This window comes from Trachypithecus francoisi, unplaced genomic scaffold, assembly GCF_009764315.1.
Source record: "Trachypithecus francoisi isolate TF-2019V2 unplaced genomic scaffold, Tfra_2.0 Lachesis_group8, whole genome shotgun sequence".
NCBI classification, from domain to species: Eukaryota; Metazoa; Chordata; class Mammalia; order Primates; family Cercopithecidae; genus Trachypithecus; species Trachypithecus francoisi.
The window spans coordinates 48,594,687-48,611,612 of NW_022681473.1; the positions used below are offsets into that span (position 1 = coordinate 48,594,687).

A 16,926-nucleotide genomic window follows, 5' to 3' on the forward strand; every position below is an offset into this window, starting at 1 on the left:
TATTTTGTATTCATTCAACCAGTCTATCTGTTTTGAGTAGAAAGTTTAATCCTTTTACATTAAAGGTTATTATTGATATGTGAAGGCTTATTCCTGTCGTTTTATGAATTGATTTCTGTTTGCTTTGTCTACAATTTGTTCCTTTCTTTCTCTCTTATTTAACATTGTGGTTTGGTAATTTTCTGTAGTGGTAACATTTGAATTCTTTCCCTTACTTATTTATGTATTTGCTCTACCAGTTTTATAATTTCATGTTTTTTTTTTTTTTTCCATGATGGTAGATATTGTCTTATCACTTCCAGGGGTAGAACTCCATAAGCATTTCTTGTAGATCTTGTCCTGTGGTGATGAATTCCCTCAGCTTTTGCTTGTCTAGAAATGAGTTTATTTCTCTTTCATTTATGAAGGATAACTTTGCTGGGTATTGCATACTTAGTGGCTGTTTTTTTTTTTCTCTTGGCATTTTGAATATATTATCCCATTCTCCCCGGCCTGTAAGATTTCTGCTGATAAATCTGCTATTAGTTTGATATTACTTTTGTAAGTTACTGGGCACTTTTCTCTTGCTGTTTTAATTATCTTTTTAACTTTTCACAGTTTGACTATAATGTACTGTGGAGAAGACCTTTTTAACCTGCATCTTTCTGGGGATCTCTAAGCTTCTTATATCCGGATGTCTAATTCTCTTGCTATATGTGGGAAGTTTTTAGCTATTAATTTCTTAAATAGGTTTTCTATCCTGTTTGTTTTCCTGTCATCTTCTGAGACACTGAAAATTTGAATATTTGGTCACTTTATGGTGTCTCACAGGTCACATACTCTTCCTTCATTCTTAAAAGTTGTTTTTTCTTTATTTTAATCTGACTGGGTTATTTCAAAAGACCTGTCTTCAAGTTCTGAAATTTATTCTTCTACTTGATATAGTGTATGATTGAAGCTTTCAAATGTATTTTTTTATTTCATTTAATGAATTCCTCAGTTACAGAATTTTTATAAATGGTATTTATCTCTTTGGTAAATTTCTCATTTCTATCTTGAATTGTTTTTCTGATTTTTTTTTCTGTTTTTTTTTGTCCATGTTCTCTTGTATCTCATTGATTTTCTCTAATATAATTATTTTTGAATTATTTCTCTGGGATTTCATAAGTTTTTTTTTTCATTGAAATATATTGCTGGAGAATTATTGTTTTCCATTGGACTTGTCATATTTCTTTGCTTTTTCATGTTTCTATGTCTTTGCATTGATATCTGCACATCTGGTTTAATAATTACTTCTAATTTTCTGAATTTACATTGATAGCAGAGGACTCTTCCTTGTGCTCTATCTATGCGGTTGGTTGAGTAGAGCACTTTGGCTTTGATCCTGGATACATGCATTAGTGTCGTCTCTGTATGATTTCTTTGGCTGTAAACAATGTTAGTGGTGTCTGAGATTTCCTCAGTGACTTAGGCTGTGGGTGTTAGTGGAGGCTGTGGTGATATTTTGTTGGAGACAGGGACACCAGATGGGCCAGTACTTGTTCCCCAGTGGTTACTGTGGTAGGCTAAGCATGCCTGTTCTTGGGCCCCAGAGTGTCATACATTGGCACTGGTGTTAGTGAATCTAGGTGGGCTGATTCTTAGGCCTTCAAGTAGCTTCTTGGGTGTCAGGAATGGTAATGGTGGCCTGAATGGGTGGAAGGGTCTTTGGGTCTCTGGCCAGTGGATGTCGCATGGACAATGGCAGTAGCAGTGGGGGAATAACTTTTGGCTCACAACAGATCTGTGCTTTTGTTGGCAGTAGCTATGACAGGCTTGGTGGACAGTCCTTGAACCACAGGTGGCACATGTGGGTGGGTGCCAGCTATTGTGGTAGTGGTAGATTGGATAAGCTTGTCCTCAGGTTCCCAGGAGGAGTACTTGGGAGCCAATGATGGTGGATAGGGCAGAGCAATCCCCAAGCACCCAGATGATGTGGCACTTGGTGTGGCAGAGCACTGCCAGGTGGATCTGTCCCAAGTCCCCCTTGGTGGTACATATGGGCACCAGTTTTGATAGGTGGGGGCAGGCTGATTTCCAGGCTCATGGCAGAATGTTTGAGTGGGGACAACAGTGGCTGTGCTGCAACCCTACTTTTGGGGATTGTGGAGATACTTTCAGTGGCAGCAGCTATAGACAAGTGGCTAGGGAGCATGTGCTTTGGCCCCAGGTAGTGGCTATGGGCAGGGTTGTCTGTCCTTAGGATGGTTGTAAATGAACTATGGCCCTGCTGCTGGGAATGGTGGGGTTGTTGCCAGTGGCTCATGTTTCAGCTTTGGCAGTGGCAGCCAGCAGCAGTGACTGACTGCAGGTGGAGGGTGTCAATGGGGATCCAGGGATGTGGAGATGCAGGGGCTGTTGGGCTCCAAGGCAGGATGCAGTCTAGAGGGTGCTGGGCTCTCAAAATGGCATCTTGTTGTAGTTGCTTAGGACTTGGGGCAGTGTGTGAGAACCAATGTGAGCTCCCTCTTTGGAGCCATATTGTCACATAGTCTCCTGGCAGCTTCCTATGTTAGTCTCAGTGCCCACCAGGGTCGACAAGCTCCCCTATGATTAGGAGTGCAGGAATTCACTGTGGGAATGTGGACCACTGAGGATCTTTCACTTCCATTTTCCCTACACTGGGGAGCCTTTCCAAGCTCCCATCTGATACTGCCAAGGAGGCTGCCTGGTTTCCCTTTCCTTCCTTACCTTAGGTGTTTCCTATTACTTCCCTATTGAATTTCAGTGTTCTGTCTTAGGTGATCTATTTGAAGTATGATTATCGACTTCCTATTTTGATTCTTCTTTGTGTGGGAGGCCTACCAGATGCCTATAGTCAGCAATCTTGAAACCCCTTTGTTTTTTTTTCCTTAACACAAATGGTACTTTATTATACACATTTGCTTGTATATCACTTTTTAAAAGTTTTACAATACATATTGAGGATATATGTATCAGGATGTGTAGACTTTCTCATTCATTTTATTTGTTTTATTTTTATTTATTTATTTTGAGACAGAGTTTTGCTTTGTCACCCAGGCTGGAGTGCAATGGCAGGATCTCAGCTCACTGCAATGTCCACCTTCTGGGTTCAAGGGATTCTGCTGCCTCAGCCTCCTGAGTAGCTGGGACTACAGGCATGCACCACCATGCCTAACTAATTTGTATTTTTAGTGGAGATGGGGTTTCACCATGTTGGCCAGGCTAATCTTGAACCCACTGACCTCTAGTGATCTGCCCACCTCAGCTTCCCAAAGTGCTGGGATATAGGCATGAACCACCGTGCCTGGCCTCTCATTTCTTGTAACTGACTACATTATATTTCAGTGTCTGGGTGTAGTATAACATATTTAACCTGTCTTCATTAATGAACTTTTTGATTGGTTCTAATCTTTTGGTATTACTAACAATATTGCAGTGAATATTCTTGTATATCCTTCTTTGTGTTCTTGTATAAATGTCTATGTAGGAAAAATTATAGAGATGGAATTATGGGTTAAAGGTTATATTCAATTAAATTTTAAATAAATATTATCAAACTGCCTTTCATAGCTGCTGTATCAATTTGTACTCCTAACAATAATGTTTGAGAGTGTTCATTTCTATATACTCTGGACCATACAGGTGAAAACTGATATCTCATTGTTTTAGTTTGTATTTTTATCATTTGAATTAGGTTGCTTATAATATGTTTAAATATTAGACATTTGAGAAAAACTTGTTTTTAACCTCTTTATTATAGAATATAATACCCAAATACAAAATGGAAATGTGCACAAAAGAAGAATTTTTATCATAAAGTGAATATCTGTGTAACTACCACCCAGGTTAAGAAATAGAATGTTTATGTTACCTGGAAGCCTTTCTTCTTCCTATACCAACCACTACTCCCCTTCCTCCTCCAAAGGGAAAAACATCACACTACCTTTCTTTTATGATAATCACTTCTTTGCTTTTCTTTATAGTTTCACCCCCAGAGCATGCATGCCTATACAACACACTGTTTGGTCTGTCTGTTCTGTACTTTATATATCCTTTTGTTTCTGGATCCTTTCATTTCATATAAGATTTGTAAGATACATTCTTGTTATTTTGTGTAGCAGTAATTTGCTCATTTTCATTGTTTTATAGTATTCCATTCTATGATTATGTCACAGTTTGCCCATTCTGCTGTTGACAGACATTTCCAGTTTGGGACTAATGTGAATAATGCATTCTTGTATACTTGGTGTGCAAGTGCCTGCACCTTTGTTGGATAAATTCTTAGAAGTAGAATTTCTGGATGATAGGATGTGGTATTTTTATCTATATTGGATAATGTCAAGCTGTTGTACAAATTCTTCCAATTTACACTTCCACTAGCAGTGTATGAGAGTTCCTGTTGTTATATACTTTCTCCCATTATTTATATTATCAGTCTTTATAGTTTAAACATTCTGGTGGATATGAGGTGACATCTCATAATTTTAATTTTCAGTTCCTTAAATATTAATGAAGTTAAGCACATTTTGATGTCTATTGGCCACATAGAAATCCTCTTTTATGAATCCATTTTTGGGTCCATTTTTCTATTCAATTTCTTGTCTTTTTTTATCGATATGTAGGAGTTTTAATACATTCTGGATACAGACCAGTTGATAGTCTTAGTATGGATTCCAACAAAAGTAGAGCCTTGTGATGAGCACTAGGGTTCATACAGCTTTTTGGGAGATAATCCCAGGAAGTGGAAGTGAGGGAGTAGTGAGGTTTGGAAGAAGGAAAAAGCCTCCTTCTTATTAAGGTCACACTATAGGCAATGGGAACTGGATTATTCTAGAACCTCTGAGAAGAGCACAGAAAGCCTTCCTGAAGGAGGAGAATCTGAAGCACTTATTCAATGCTGATTAAGTTTCTTCCAGTGGTGTTTACTACCCCATCTTCCAAGCTGAGCTTGTGCTGCACTAAACATATTTCCATGGCCTTCAGAGAAGGTCATGAAGCAGAAGGTGGCAGAATGTTCAGTGAATGCTTGGGATGAGATACGAGCAAGGTGAGTCTGCACTCACATGGGACTGTCCATTGCAGCTCTGGTTAACATCAGAACTGGCCCAGGGAACTCCTAAGTAGCGGCACCAATGGCATCCTTTCTGTTTTGTAGATACCTTTTTTCCACACTGAAAGATGCCTTTTACTCTCTTATGGTGTCTTTTGATGAACAGAAATGCTTAATATTATTTATATAATCAAATAAAATTTATCTACTTTTCCCATTTTGGGTAATGCTTTTAATATTTTGTTTAAAAAATATTTTCTTACCCTGAGTTCATAAGGACATTCTCAAGCTACTTTTTTAGGTAGTATATTTTTTTTTGAGAAGGTGATGAAAGATATGGGTAATTTCTCCAGAAACATACAAATCATTTTATATAACTTTAAGGTGTTCATGGAACCTTTGAAGGCCTTCCATAGAACCCCTAGTACTTTACTGATCCCAAGTTAGGAATCTCTAGTCATTGTTTTACCTTTTTAGTTTAGACCCATAGACCACCTGGAACTGATCTTTGCGTTGTATGATATGAGATAGGGAGCAAGTTTTATTTTTTCATATGAATGTCTAATTGACCCAGCATCATTTACTGAAAAAACAAAAACCAAAACCTTATTTTTTCCTCATTGTTCAACAGTGCCAACTTGTTATAAATCAAGTACATATACCTGCTTAGTTTTTATTCATTTTTCTGTGCTCTCTAGTCTATTCCAAAGGAATGTTTTTCTCCTCTTGTGCCAGTTACTCTATATTAATTACTGTTGCTTTATAGTTTATCTTGATATCTGATAGATCAAGTCTATTCTTTGTGCACAAGATTTTCTTGGCTTTTCTTGGATGTTTGGATTTCATATGAATTTCAAAATGAACTTAGCATATTATGCACACACATACACATAACACACACACACAAACAGTTGGAATTCAGATTGGAATTGCACTAGGATTTCTAGATTAATTTGGGGAGATTGACTTCTTTATAATTTTGAGTCTTCCAATCCATGATGTAGTATAGTTCTCCACTTGCTGAGTCTTAACTTATTCTCAAAAATGTTACATAGTTTATTGCAATGAGGCCTTGCATATCTTTCATTACAAGTCTTACCTAGGTATTTGATATTTGTGATAGTTTTATATAAATAATATTTATAAATTTCATTTTGCTTGGGATTGTATGTAGAAAAACAATGTTTTTTTTGTAGAATCCTCTTGCATAAAACAAAATTGCCAAGCCCATTTGTTTATTACAATTATTCATCTGTAGGTTATTTTGAATTTTCTTTCTATATAATAATATCATCTGCAAATTGTGACAATTTGATTTCTTCTTTTAAATTTCTATATTTTGCATGTATTTTTATTGTCTAATTGTACTGTCTAATACTTCCAATGCAATGTTGAAAATAGAAGTAGTGGGCATCTTTATTGCATTCTCTATCTCAAAGAAAATGCTGTTGACATTTTATTATTAAGAATCATGCTATGATGTTTGCCTAAAAATACTGTTTTCTGTGCACTTGTTGCAGTTGTTGGGTGTACCATTATAAATGTATCAATTAGGTCAAATTTGTTGATGGTATTAATTAAGTCTTTTACATTTTTCTGCCTTTAAAAGTCTACTTATTTTATCATTTATTCAGAGAGTATTTTAAAATTTTTACTTTCAGTTGTGAACTTCTCTTATACTTCTGGCAAGCTTAGCTAAATATTTTGAGAATATGGCATTAGGTTTATATAGACTTAGAACTGTTATATCTTATTGATGAATTGACCTTTTAATCATTACTATTACTGTTACTATTATTGTTACTATTATCTTTATCTCTAATAATGCTCTTTGCCTTTAACCCTTTTTTGTCTGATATTGTAGTTTTCTTTTGGTTAGTGCTTGCACCAAAACCAAAATCTATTTAACTCAGAACTTCCTAAACTTATATGAACATAGAATTTGATTAAGGCATAATATCTATTAATATTTCAGGAAACAAGTGGTATATAGAACACACTTTATAAAATAGTGATCTAAAAGAGATGATTATTAAAGAAGTATACCTAGGGGGTTATAGATAAGAGAACTATTTAGATATCTCCAGTAAAGCAGGGTTAAGCAAACTATGTCCAGGGAGCCCAATCTGGCACACTACCTGTTCTTGTAAATAAAATTTTATTGCAATACAGCTATGCCTACTTATTTATGTAATTTCTATAATTGCTTTTGCTCTATGATGGCAGAGTTGGGTAGAGAGACCATATGGCTATCAAAGCTTAAATTGTTTACAATCTGACCTTTTACAGAAAATTTGGCAATTATTTTTCCTGCTAATAATTGCCAAAAATTGTTGAACACATTACTTTGTGGGCTCAGTATGTTGCTAGATATTTATGTAGATAATCTCATTTTATTATCCTTAAAATCTTTTAAGGTAGGTGAGATGAGATTGTGTTTATTTTACAAATGAGGAACCTAAAACGCAGAGAAATTAAATAATTGCCCATGGTTACATATCTACTAAATGTCAGAACCAGGGTTTGAAGCTAGATCTGCCTCCTAGCCTTCACTCTCTGACTATACTAGACTGCCTTCTGGTTCCTGTTGTTTTAGTAGAGTGTGAAGTAATGGAATAAAAAGTTAAGAAGGTTAAAAAACTCATACTTTGAAGTGCCATTGTTACTCTAAGAGGTTAGCTATGTGAAGTATACCTGTTAAGTGCCAGGGTACTGGACTAATTGCTTTACATGTTATCTCTTTCAGTTTTAGCAATGAATCTGTGTTGCATTTTTATTTATTTATTTATTTATTTTTATTTTTTATTATACTTTAAGTTCTAGGGTGCATGTGCATAATGTGCAGGTTTGTTACATATGTATACTTATGCCGTGTTGGTGTGCTGCACCCATCAACTCGTCAGCATCATTTATATCATGTATACCTCCCCAATGCAATCCCTCCCTCCTCCCCCCTCCCCATGATAGGCCCCAGTGTGTGATGTTCCCCTTCCCGAGTCCGAGTGATCTCATTGTTCAGTTCCCACCTATGAGTGAGAACATGCCGTGTTTGGTTTTCTCTTCTTGTGATAGTTTGCTAAGAATGATGGTTTCCAGCTGCATCCATGTCCCTACAAAGGACGCAAACTCATCCTTTTTTATGGCTGCATAGTATTCCATGGTGTATATGTGCCACATTTTCTTAATCCAGTCTGTCACAGATGGACATTTGGGTTGATTCCAAGTCTTTGCTATTGTGAATAGTGCCGCAATAAACATACGTGTGCATGTGTCTTTGTAGTAGAATAATTTATAATCCTTTGGGTATATACCCAGTAGTGGGATGGCTGGGTCATATGGTACATCTAGTTCTAGATCCTTGAGGAATTGCCATACTGTTTTCCATAATGGTTGAACTAGTTTACAGTCCTACCAACAGTGTAAAAGTGTTCCTATTTCTCCACATCCTCTCCAACACCTGTTGTTGCCTGACTTTTTAATGATTGCCATTCTAACTGGTGTGAGATGGTATCTCATTGTGGTTTTGATTTGCATTTCTCTGATGGCCAGTGATGATGAGCATTTTTTCATGTGTCTGTTGGCTGTATGAATGTCTTCTTTTGAGAAATGTCTGTTCATATCCTTTCCCCACTTTTCAATGGGGTTATTTGTTTTTTTCTTGTAAATTTGTTTGAGTTCTTTGTAGATTCTGGATATTAGCCCTTTGTCAGATGAGTAGGTTGCAAAAATTTTCTCCCATTCTGTAGGTTGCCTGTTCACTCTGATGGTAGTTTCTTTTGCTGTGCTGAAGCTCTTTAGTTTAATTAGATCCCATTTGTCAATTTTAGCTTTTGCTGCCGTTGCTTTTGGTGTTTTAGACATGAAGTCCTTGCCCATGCCTATGTCCTGAATGGTACTACCTAGATTTTCTTCTAGGGTTTTTATGGTATTAGGTCTAACATTTAAGTCTCTAATCCATCTTGAATTAATATTCGTATAAGGGGTAAGGAAAGGATCCAGTTTCAGCTTTCTACTTATGGCTAGCCAATTTTCCCAGCACCATTTATTGAATAGGGAATCCTTTCCCCATTTCTTGTTTCTCTCAGGTTTGTCAAAGATCAGATGGCTGTAGATGTGTGGTATTATTTCTGAGGACTCTGTTCTGTTCCATTGGTCTATATCTCTGTTGTGGTACCAGTACCATGCTATTTTGGTTACTGTAGCCTTGTAATATAGTTTGAAGTCAGGTAGCGTGATGCCTCCAGCTTTGTCCTTTTGACTTAGGATTGTCTTGGCAATGCGGTCTCTTTTTTGGTTCCATATGAACTTTAAAGCCGTTTTTTCCAATTCTGTGAAGAAACTCATTGGTAGCTTGATGGGAATGGCATTGAATCTATAAATAACCTTGGGCAGTATGGCCATTTTCACGATATTGATTCTTCCTGTCCATGAGCATGGTATATTCTTCCATTTGTTTGTGTCCTCTTTGATTTCACTGAGCAGTGGTTTGTAGTTCTCCTTGAAGAGGTCCTTTACATCCCTTGTAAGCTGGATTCCTAGGTATTTTATTCTCTTTGAAGCAATTGTGAATGGAAGTTCATTCCTGATTTGGCTCTCTGCTTGTCTGTTACTGGTGTATAAGAATGCTTGTGATTTTTGCACATTAATTTTGTATCCTGAGACTTTGCTGAAGTTGCTTATCAGCTGGAGGAGATTTTGGGCTGAGACAATGGGGTTTTCTAAATATACAATCATGTCATCTGCAAACAGGGACAATTTAACTTCTTCTTTTCCTAACTGGATACCCTTGATTTCTTTCTCTTGCCTGATTGCCCTAGCCAGAACTTCCAACACTATGTTGAATAGAAGTGGTGAGAGAGGGCATCCCTGTCTTGTGGCAGTTTTCAAAGGGAATTTTTCCAGTTTTTGCCCATTCAGTATGATATTAGCTGTGGGTTTGTCGTAAATAGCTCTTATTATTTTGAGGTACGTTCCATCAATACCGAATTTATTGAGCCTTTTTAGCATAAAGGGCTGTTGAATTTTGTCAAAAGCCTTTTCTGCATCTATTGAGATAATCATGTGGTTCTTGTCTTTGGTTCTGTTTATATGCTGGATTACGTTTATTGATTTGCGAATGTTGAACCAGCCTTGCATCCCAGGGATGAAGCCCACTTGATCATGGTGGATAAGCTTTTTGATGTGCTGCTGAATCCGGTTTGCCAGTATTTTATTGAGAATTTTTGCATCGATGTTCATCAGGGATATTGGTCTAAATGGAAGTTATTTATCAAGGAAAAAGTAGTTAATCTATCTCAGACCATACTTTCAGAGGAATATTGCTGATTTAAAGATAGTTAGATAACTCTATTGACTAAGTCTATTATATAATACAGTGGATACATACCACAAATGTTTTCTCATTCTGTTGTCTAAGGTTCCAAATAAAAGTTTTAATAACCACATAATGACGTAATATTATGACTAGTGAGTTGCCTGTATTTTAAACTTTCACTTATTTTTGGATGTAGGATATAGAACTCACATTATTAAATAGAAGATTTACTTGCATGTTAATGACAATTTAAAAAATACTCTGAATGTTGCTCAAGATTGTGACCTTCACAAGTGTGAACTCTGTATAAAATAGTAGAACTGCATACTTTTTTTTGCTTAATTGATTTTTTCCAATTTAAAATGTTCAGCGTTAAGGAAATTTAGAAAAATGTGAAAAATGGAAAGAAAGTGTTCACCTATTGTCCCATGCCCAGTGGCAGCCTTTGTTAACAGCTTATTCCTCTCAGTCCTTTTCCTAAGAACGTAGTCTTTTATTACTTTTTAAAAAGTATGTGAATATAATTTTTATCCCCCCTTTTTGGCTTTACGTCATATGTCTAGTAATGGGAAACTCTGACTTCAAATGAAAGCTCTGTCAGCAACTTGTCATGTGGCCCTAAGTGAGTTGTATGTCTGTTTCCTTGCCTGTAAACTTGGGCACATTTCATTCTGCTATCCCTGATATTTTTACTTAGAATGTGAGGCAACCTCCGAGGCTAGACCGGATCTTGTCTGGACTTCAAAGTGAAATCTTCAAATTGTTATGAAGAAGATACAGTGAAATGATAAGCAGGATCTCTCCATATGATCCTCTTTGTTTCTTTGTTTTTGAGAGTGAGCAAAAGACCTAAGGTAAGGTTGAGAAGGACTAACCTGTAGTGTGCAACTAAGCTCCTAGTGGGTCTACAGTGTTTATTTGTTAGGTGTGATAATGTGGTAGCATTGCCAAGGACCAATTCCTAGTGGCTCTACACTGTTTATTTGTTAGGTGTGATAATGTGGTAGCATTGCCAAGGACACAACTGTAGGGTCTTGTACCCTTAAGGCATTCCTCTTTAAAAAGTGGATGACTATACTAGCTACCACATCACCTAAGATGTGACTTGAGCTCATTTCATTTGAGTCTTAGGGAAAAAGCAAAAAGGGAAATACATTTATGGAAGGCATACCCCATCTAGTAAGCATTTTCATATGTCAAATCCCCAAAAAAACTTTGGGAAGTAAATGTTAACATCCTCATCTTTAAAAGTATTTTCTTTATTTTAGAAAGTGACATTATATAGTTTTATAATCTGCTTTCTTTTCTTTACATATTGCATACAAAGCTGTAATTATTTGTCTTCTTTACTAGGCTGTGAACTCCTTGAAGTCACCAACTCTACTGCATTCATTTTTGTTTTCTCAGGGCTTAACACAGTGTCTGGCACAGAGTAAGCATCCAGTAAATGATGAGTAAGGATGATTTACTCTAGGAATTAGGACTCTTAGATAATTAGCCCATAGTTATCAAATCTTTATTTTCTCTTCTTTCAGCATCTCTCTTCCTTTTAATTTCTACCATAAATTTAGGAACGCTTGAAAAATGTAAAGTGCCACATACATGCAAGTTGAGACTATGTTGACTCTCTGTATTCCCATAAGTTGTTCTGGTCTGTATCCAGTTGATAATGCAGTTGTTATTTTTATAATAGTCTAAGTACATATTTGCGCAACAGGCGGTGTCAACTCATCGAAGTTACTTGCTGTTATTTGCCTGATACTTTTAAATTACAGCGCTTCATTACTGAAGTCATTATTTGTGGTTAAGAGGGAGTGGTACTGAGAGTGGTAGCAAGAAGACTTTTAAAAAATGAGGATGAAAATTGACCATCTTTAGCTGTCTTTAAATTTATCTTGATTTAATTATCTAGAACAAGTACAAAGAATGGCCCTGCCTCAGTTTTTTCTATATGTCTACTCTATATAAAATACGCTGATTAAAAAGAGGTATGGTCTTAAAAATTAAAATTTATTTCCAAGATTTTGTTAAATGAGTGCTTTTTAAATCTCTGCCACTCTACTGTTACTCCATTTTGTGAGCAGAACTCAGGAAGAGAAAACTCAGCAAGGATAGGAATCCTCTTCTCTTTCTGGATATGATAGTGTACTGCAAAAGCAAGACTATTCTAACTATAGCATCTATCTTACAATGAATCCAATTGGTCATTCCTGGAGGTCTGGGATTATGCTTTATTGTCCTGTATCCCTAGATATCCATATTCATGCTGTTCATCCTGTGGGCTCTCAGAAATATTAGTTGAATTGCTGAAGAATGGCTTGTATCTTTATCTCAGATTTTTTAAAAAAGCACCCTGCAATTAACTAAGACTTAATTTTTTAGTTAAATTCGAATGTCTAGTTTCTAATACCTCCTTATATTTAAGAAAACATCGTTATTTTATTTTTAAAAAACAAGAACTCCAAAATCATTGAGAATCTTTTCTGTAAAATAAGACATTTTATAGAGTTACAAAATTTTCATTGTTCCACAAAAGTTTTTGTGAGCATACTCCCATTTAGCACAGTTTCTCTTTAGCCTGGGAATTTTTGAATTTTAGTGTGCTAGGAATTACCTGAAGAATGCTTAAAATTAGATTAATGGGCCAACTCTCAGAATCATAGAATTGATTGGTTTGGGTGGAGCTTTAATAATCTTTAAAATTATTTTATTTTATTTTATTTTTGAGGTGGAGTCTCGTTCTGTCACCCAGGCCAGAGTGCAGTGGTGCAATCTTGGTTCACAGCTGCCTGTGTCTCCCAGGTTCAAGTGATTCTTCTGCCTCAGTCTCCTGAATAGCCAGGACTACCATGCCCGGCCAATCTTTGTATTTTTAGTAGAGATGGGGTTTCACCATGTTGGCCAGGCTGGTCTCGAACTTCTGACCTCAAGTGATTCGCCCACCTTGGCCTCCCAAAGTGCTGGGATTACAGGCATGAGCCACCGCACCCGCTCACAAATTTTTTATTTTAATAAGCACTCTAAGCAGTTCTGATATAGATAGTCTGTGGATTATGTTTTGATAATGACTTTTTTTCTCCAGACCTACTCATACAGGACCCTTTGCCTTTTTAAAAACTATTATTATTAACTAGTTATCTCTGAAATCACACAGGCTGTAAGAAAAAAGATCTTAGAAAAGACAATAGGTGTTATTTCAAAGAAGTTTATTTTGATAAGAAAAGCAACGGACATGAAGGAATAAAGGAGAACAAGTTTATTAGGTGAAAAGTTACAAAATATATTCTTTTTTACTCACTGCAAAATTTTTATTTGATTTTTGTCAGGTTGCCGTGCTGCCTTGTGTTTATGAAGTATGTGGAATATTTCTTTTTTTTTGAGACAGAGTCTCGCTCTGTTGCCCGGACTGGAGTGCAGTGGTGCCATCTCGGCCCACTGCAAGCTCCGCCTCCTGGGTTCACACCATTCTCCCGCCTCAGCCTCCCGAGTAGCTGGGACTACAGGCGCCGGCTACCATGCCTGGCTAATTTATTTTTGTATTTTTAGTAGAGAAGGGGTTTCACCGTGTTAGTCAGGATGGTCTCGATCTGCTGACCTCGTGATCGGCCCGCCTCAGCCTCCCAAAGTGCTGGGATTACAGGCGTGAGCCACCACGCCCGGCTGGAATATTTCTTTAGTGAAAATGTCAAAATACAAATTTTGGGGATTAAGTCACATGGTGATTCTGTAAATAGTTTTTGGAAGCTTGTGGTCTTGTGGTCTGTAATTTGATCTTGGTTCATAATGATAAGCTGCCTTTGTAAAATACCTTTATAAAGTAATGACATGTGGTCTTCTAAATATTCCCGCCCTTCCTCTCCTCTCCCCTCTCCTCTCCTGCCCTCCCCTTCCCTTCCCTTTCCTTCCCTTCCCTTTTCTGAGCCAGGATCTCACTCTGTTGCCCAGGGTAGAATGCAGTGGTGTGATCTTAATTCACTGCAGCCCCAACCTCCTGTGCTCAAGTGGGCTTCCCGCCTCAGCTTCCTGAGTAGCTGGGACTACAGGTGTGTGTCACCATGCCTGGCTAATTTTTTTTTTTTTTTTAGATGGAGTCCTGCCTTGTCACCTAGGCTGGAGTGCAGTGGCAAGATCTCAGCTCACTGCAACCTCCACCTCTAGGGTTCAAGCAATTCTCCTACCTCAGCCTCCCAAGTAACTGGGATTATAGCCACACGCCACCATGCCCAGCTTAGTTTCTGTATCTTTAGTAGAGATGGGGTTTCAGCATGTTGGCCAGGCTGGTCTCAAACTCCTGACCTCATGACCTGCCCACTTGGCCTCCCAAAGTGCTGCGGTTACAGGTGTGAGCCACTGCACCCGGCTGCCTGGCTAATTTTTAAATTTCTTTTGTAGAGATGGGGGTCCAGGCTGGTTTTGAACTCTTCACCTTAACCGACCCTCCCACCTCGGCCTCCCAAAGTGCTGGGATAACACGTGTGAATCACTGCACCTGGCCCTAATTTTTTTTTTTTTTTGTGTGTGTAGACACTCTTTTTATACTGACCACTTTGTTCATAGATAGCTCTTATTGAATTATTCTTTCAGGAGAGCAGTAAAGTGTTGGCAGTTGTAAAATGTGTCAAATTTATGCAATCCTATCTCTGATTTACAATTCAGCTACACATGTTGGCAGAGGTGAACTGGTGGGCCTAAGGAAATGCAACAATAATTCCTCCTCTCTTCACCCTGAAATACCTTGATCCTGACCATATAATTTATTAAAGTAGGCTTAGGGTATGTTACATTAAAGTGTAAAGGTATTTTTCCTAGTGGGTGTGGATAGTATAAAGTTGTAGAATCTTAGAGTGGTAGTGACTTTAGAGGAGAACTGATACAGCAGTTCCTGAATACCAATCTACATCTAGGCCAACTGTAACAGTCACCTCCAGAGCTTTTAAAAAAATGTAAACTCCTGGTCCACTCAAGGAGATTTTGGTTTAGGAGGTCTGGAGTTGGCCCAGAAATTTGAACTTTATAAAAGATTTTTAGGTGATTATATAATCAGCTAAGTTTTGGTACAACTTTAAACTCTGTAAGAATTCTTTCTACAACATTCTTGGTAAAGAGTCATGCAGTCTCAACTTTGACAACTTCTATTTGACGAGGCAACTTATTTCATTGCTTTAAAAGATTTATCTTGGACTGAACTAGGCACAGTTCTGGGTGGGAGTCTGGGGAGTGCAGCAGACATGGCCAGCCACCTCATGCTCAACAACGGTACCAGGATGCTCATCCTGGGGCTGGACACCTGGAAGCCTCCTCCATGCCAGGTGACTGAGGCTGTGAAGGTGGTCATCGATGTTGGGTACCACCACCTCGACTGTGCCCATGTGTGCCAGAATGAAAATGAGGTGGAGGGGGCCATTCAGGAGAAGCTCAGGGAGCAGGTGATGAAGTGTAAGGGGCTCTTTACTGTCAGTAAGTTGTGGTGCACGTGCCATGAGAAGGGCCTGGTGAAAGGAGCCTGCCAGAAGACGCTCAGTGACCTGAAGCTGGACCACCTGGACCTTTACCTTATTCACTGGCCAACTGGCTTTAAGCCTGGGAAGGATGAGTCAGGCAATGTGGTTCCCAGTGTCACCAATATTCTGGACACATGGGCGGCCATGGAAAAGCTGGTGGATGAAGGGCTAGTGAAAGCTATTGGCATCTCCACTTCAACCATCTCCAGGTGGAGAGGATCTTAAACAAACCTGACTTAAAGGATAAGCCTGTGGTTAACCAGATTGAGTGCCACCCGTACTTCACTCAGGATAAGTTAATCCAGTACTGCCAGTCCGAAGGCATTGTGGTGACTGCCTAGAGCCCCCTCGGCTCTCCCTACAGGTACTGGGCCAAGCCCGAGGACCCTTCCCTCCTGGAGGATCCCAGGATCAAGGCAATCACAGCCAAGCACAATAAAACTACAGCCCGGGTCCTGATCCAGCTCCCCATGCAGAGGAACTTGGTGGTGATCCCCAAATCTGTGACACCAGAACACATTGCTGAGCATGTTAAGGTTTTTAACTTTGAACTGAGCAGCCAGGATGTGACCACCTCACTCAGCTACAACAGGAACTGGAGGGTCTGTGCCTTGGTGAGCTGTGCCTGCCACAAGGATTACCCCTTCCATGAAGAGTTTTGAAGCTGTGGTTGCCTGCTCATCCCTAAGTGACCTATACCTGTGTTTCCTGCCTCATTTGTTTTCATTGCAAAGGTAGTATGGCCTGTGTCACTCAGCAATGGGACAGCAAACTGTAGAGTGGCCAGCAAGGGTGTGTCCAGCTTGATGTTGGATCTGAAGAGCCCTGTCAGTAGACTAGAGGTCTCTTTCAGTTTGCTTTGCCCTTCTTTTTGCCCTGCTGGGGAAAGTACAACCTGAATACCCTTTTCTGACCAAAGGGAAGCAAAATCTACCAGGTCAAAATAGTGCAAGTAACAGTTGAGTTTTGACTGCTTGGAACTGTAACCCTTTCAGCAAGACTTCTCTTTGCCTCAAATAAAAAGTCCTTTTGTGAGCTTGGAAAAAAAAAAAAAAGATTTATCTTGGACCGAACTAAAA

The 16,926-nt window shown here is 38.3% G+C and overlaps 1 protein-coding gene and 1 pseudogene across 5 annotated transcripts in view; both read left to right on the forward strand.

Moving 5' to 3' along the window:
- The window catches only part of SOX6 (SRY-box transcription factor 6), a 692,888-nt gene that overhangs the window by 127,339 nt on the left and 548,623 nt on the right, over positions 1-16,926 (forward strand). The gene's annotated exons all lie outside the window — the stretch shown is intronic.
- On the forward strand, positions 15,575-16,883 carry LOC117081187 (annotated as a pseudogene). The gene has a single exon (XR_004436123.1). The product of XR_004436123.1 is annotated as an aldo-keto reductase family 1 member B1-like (transcript).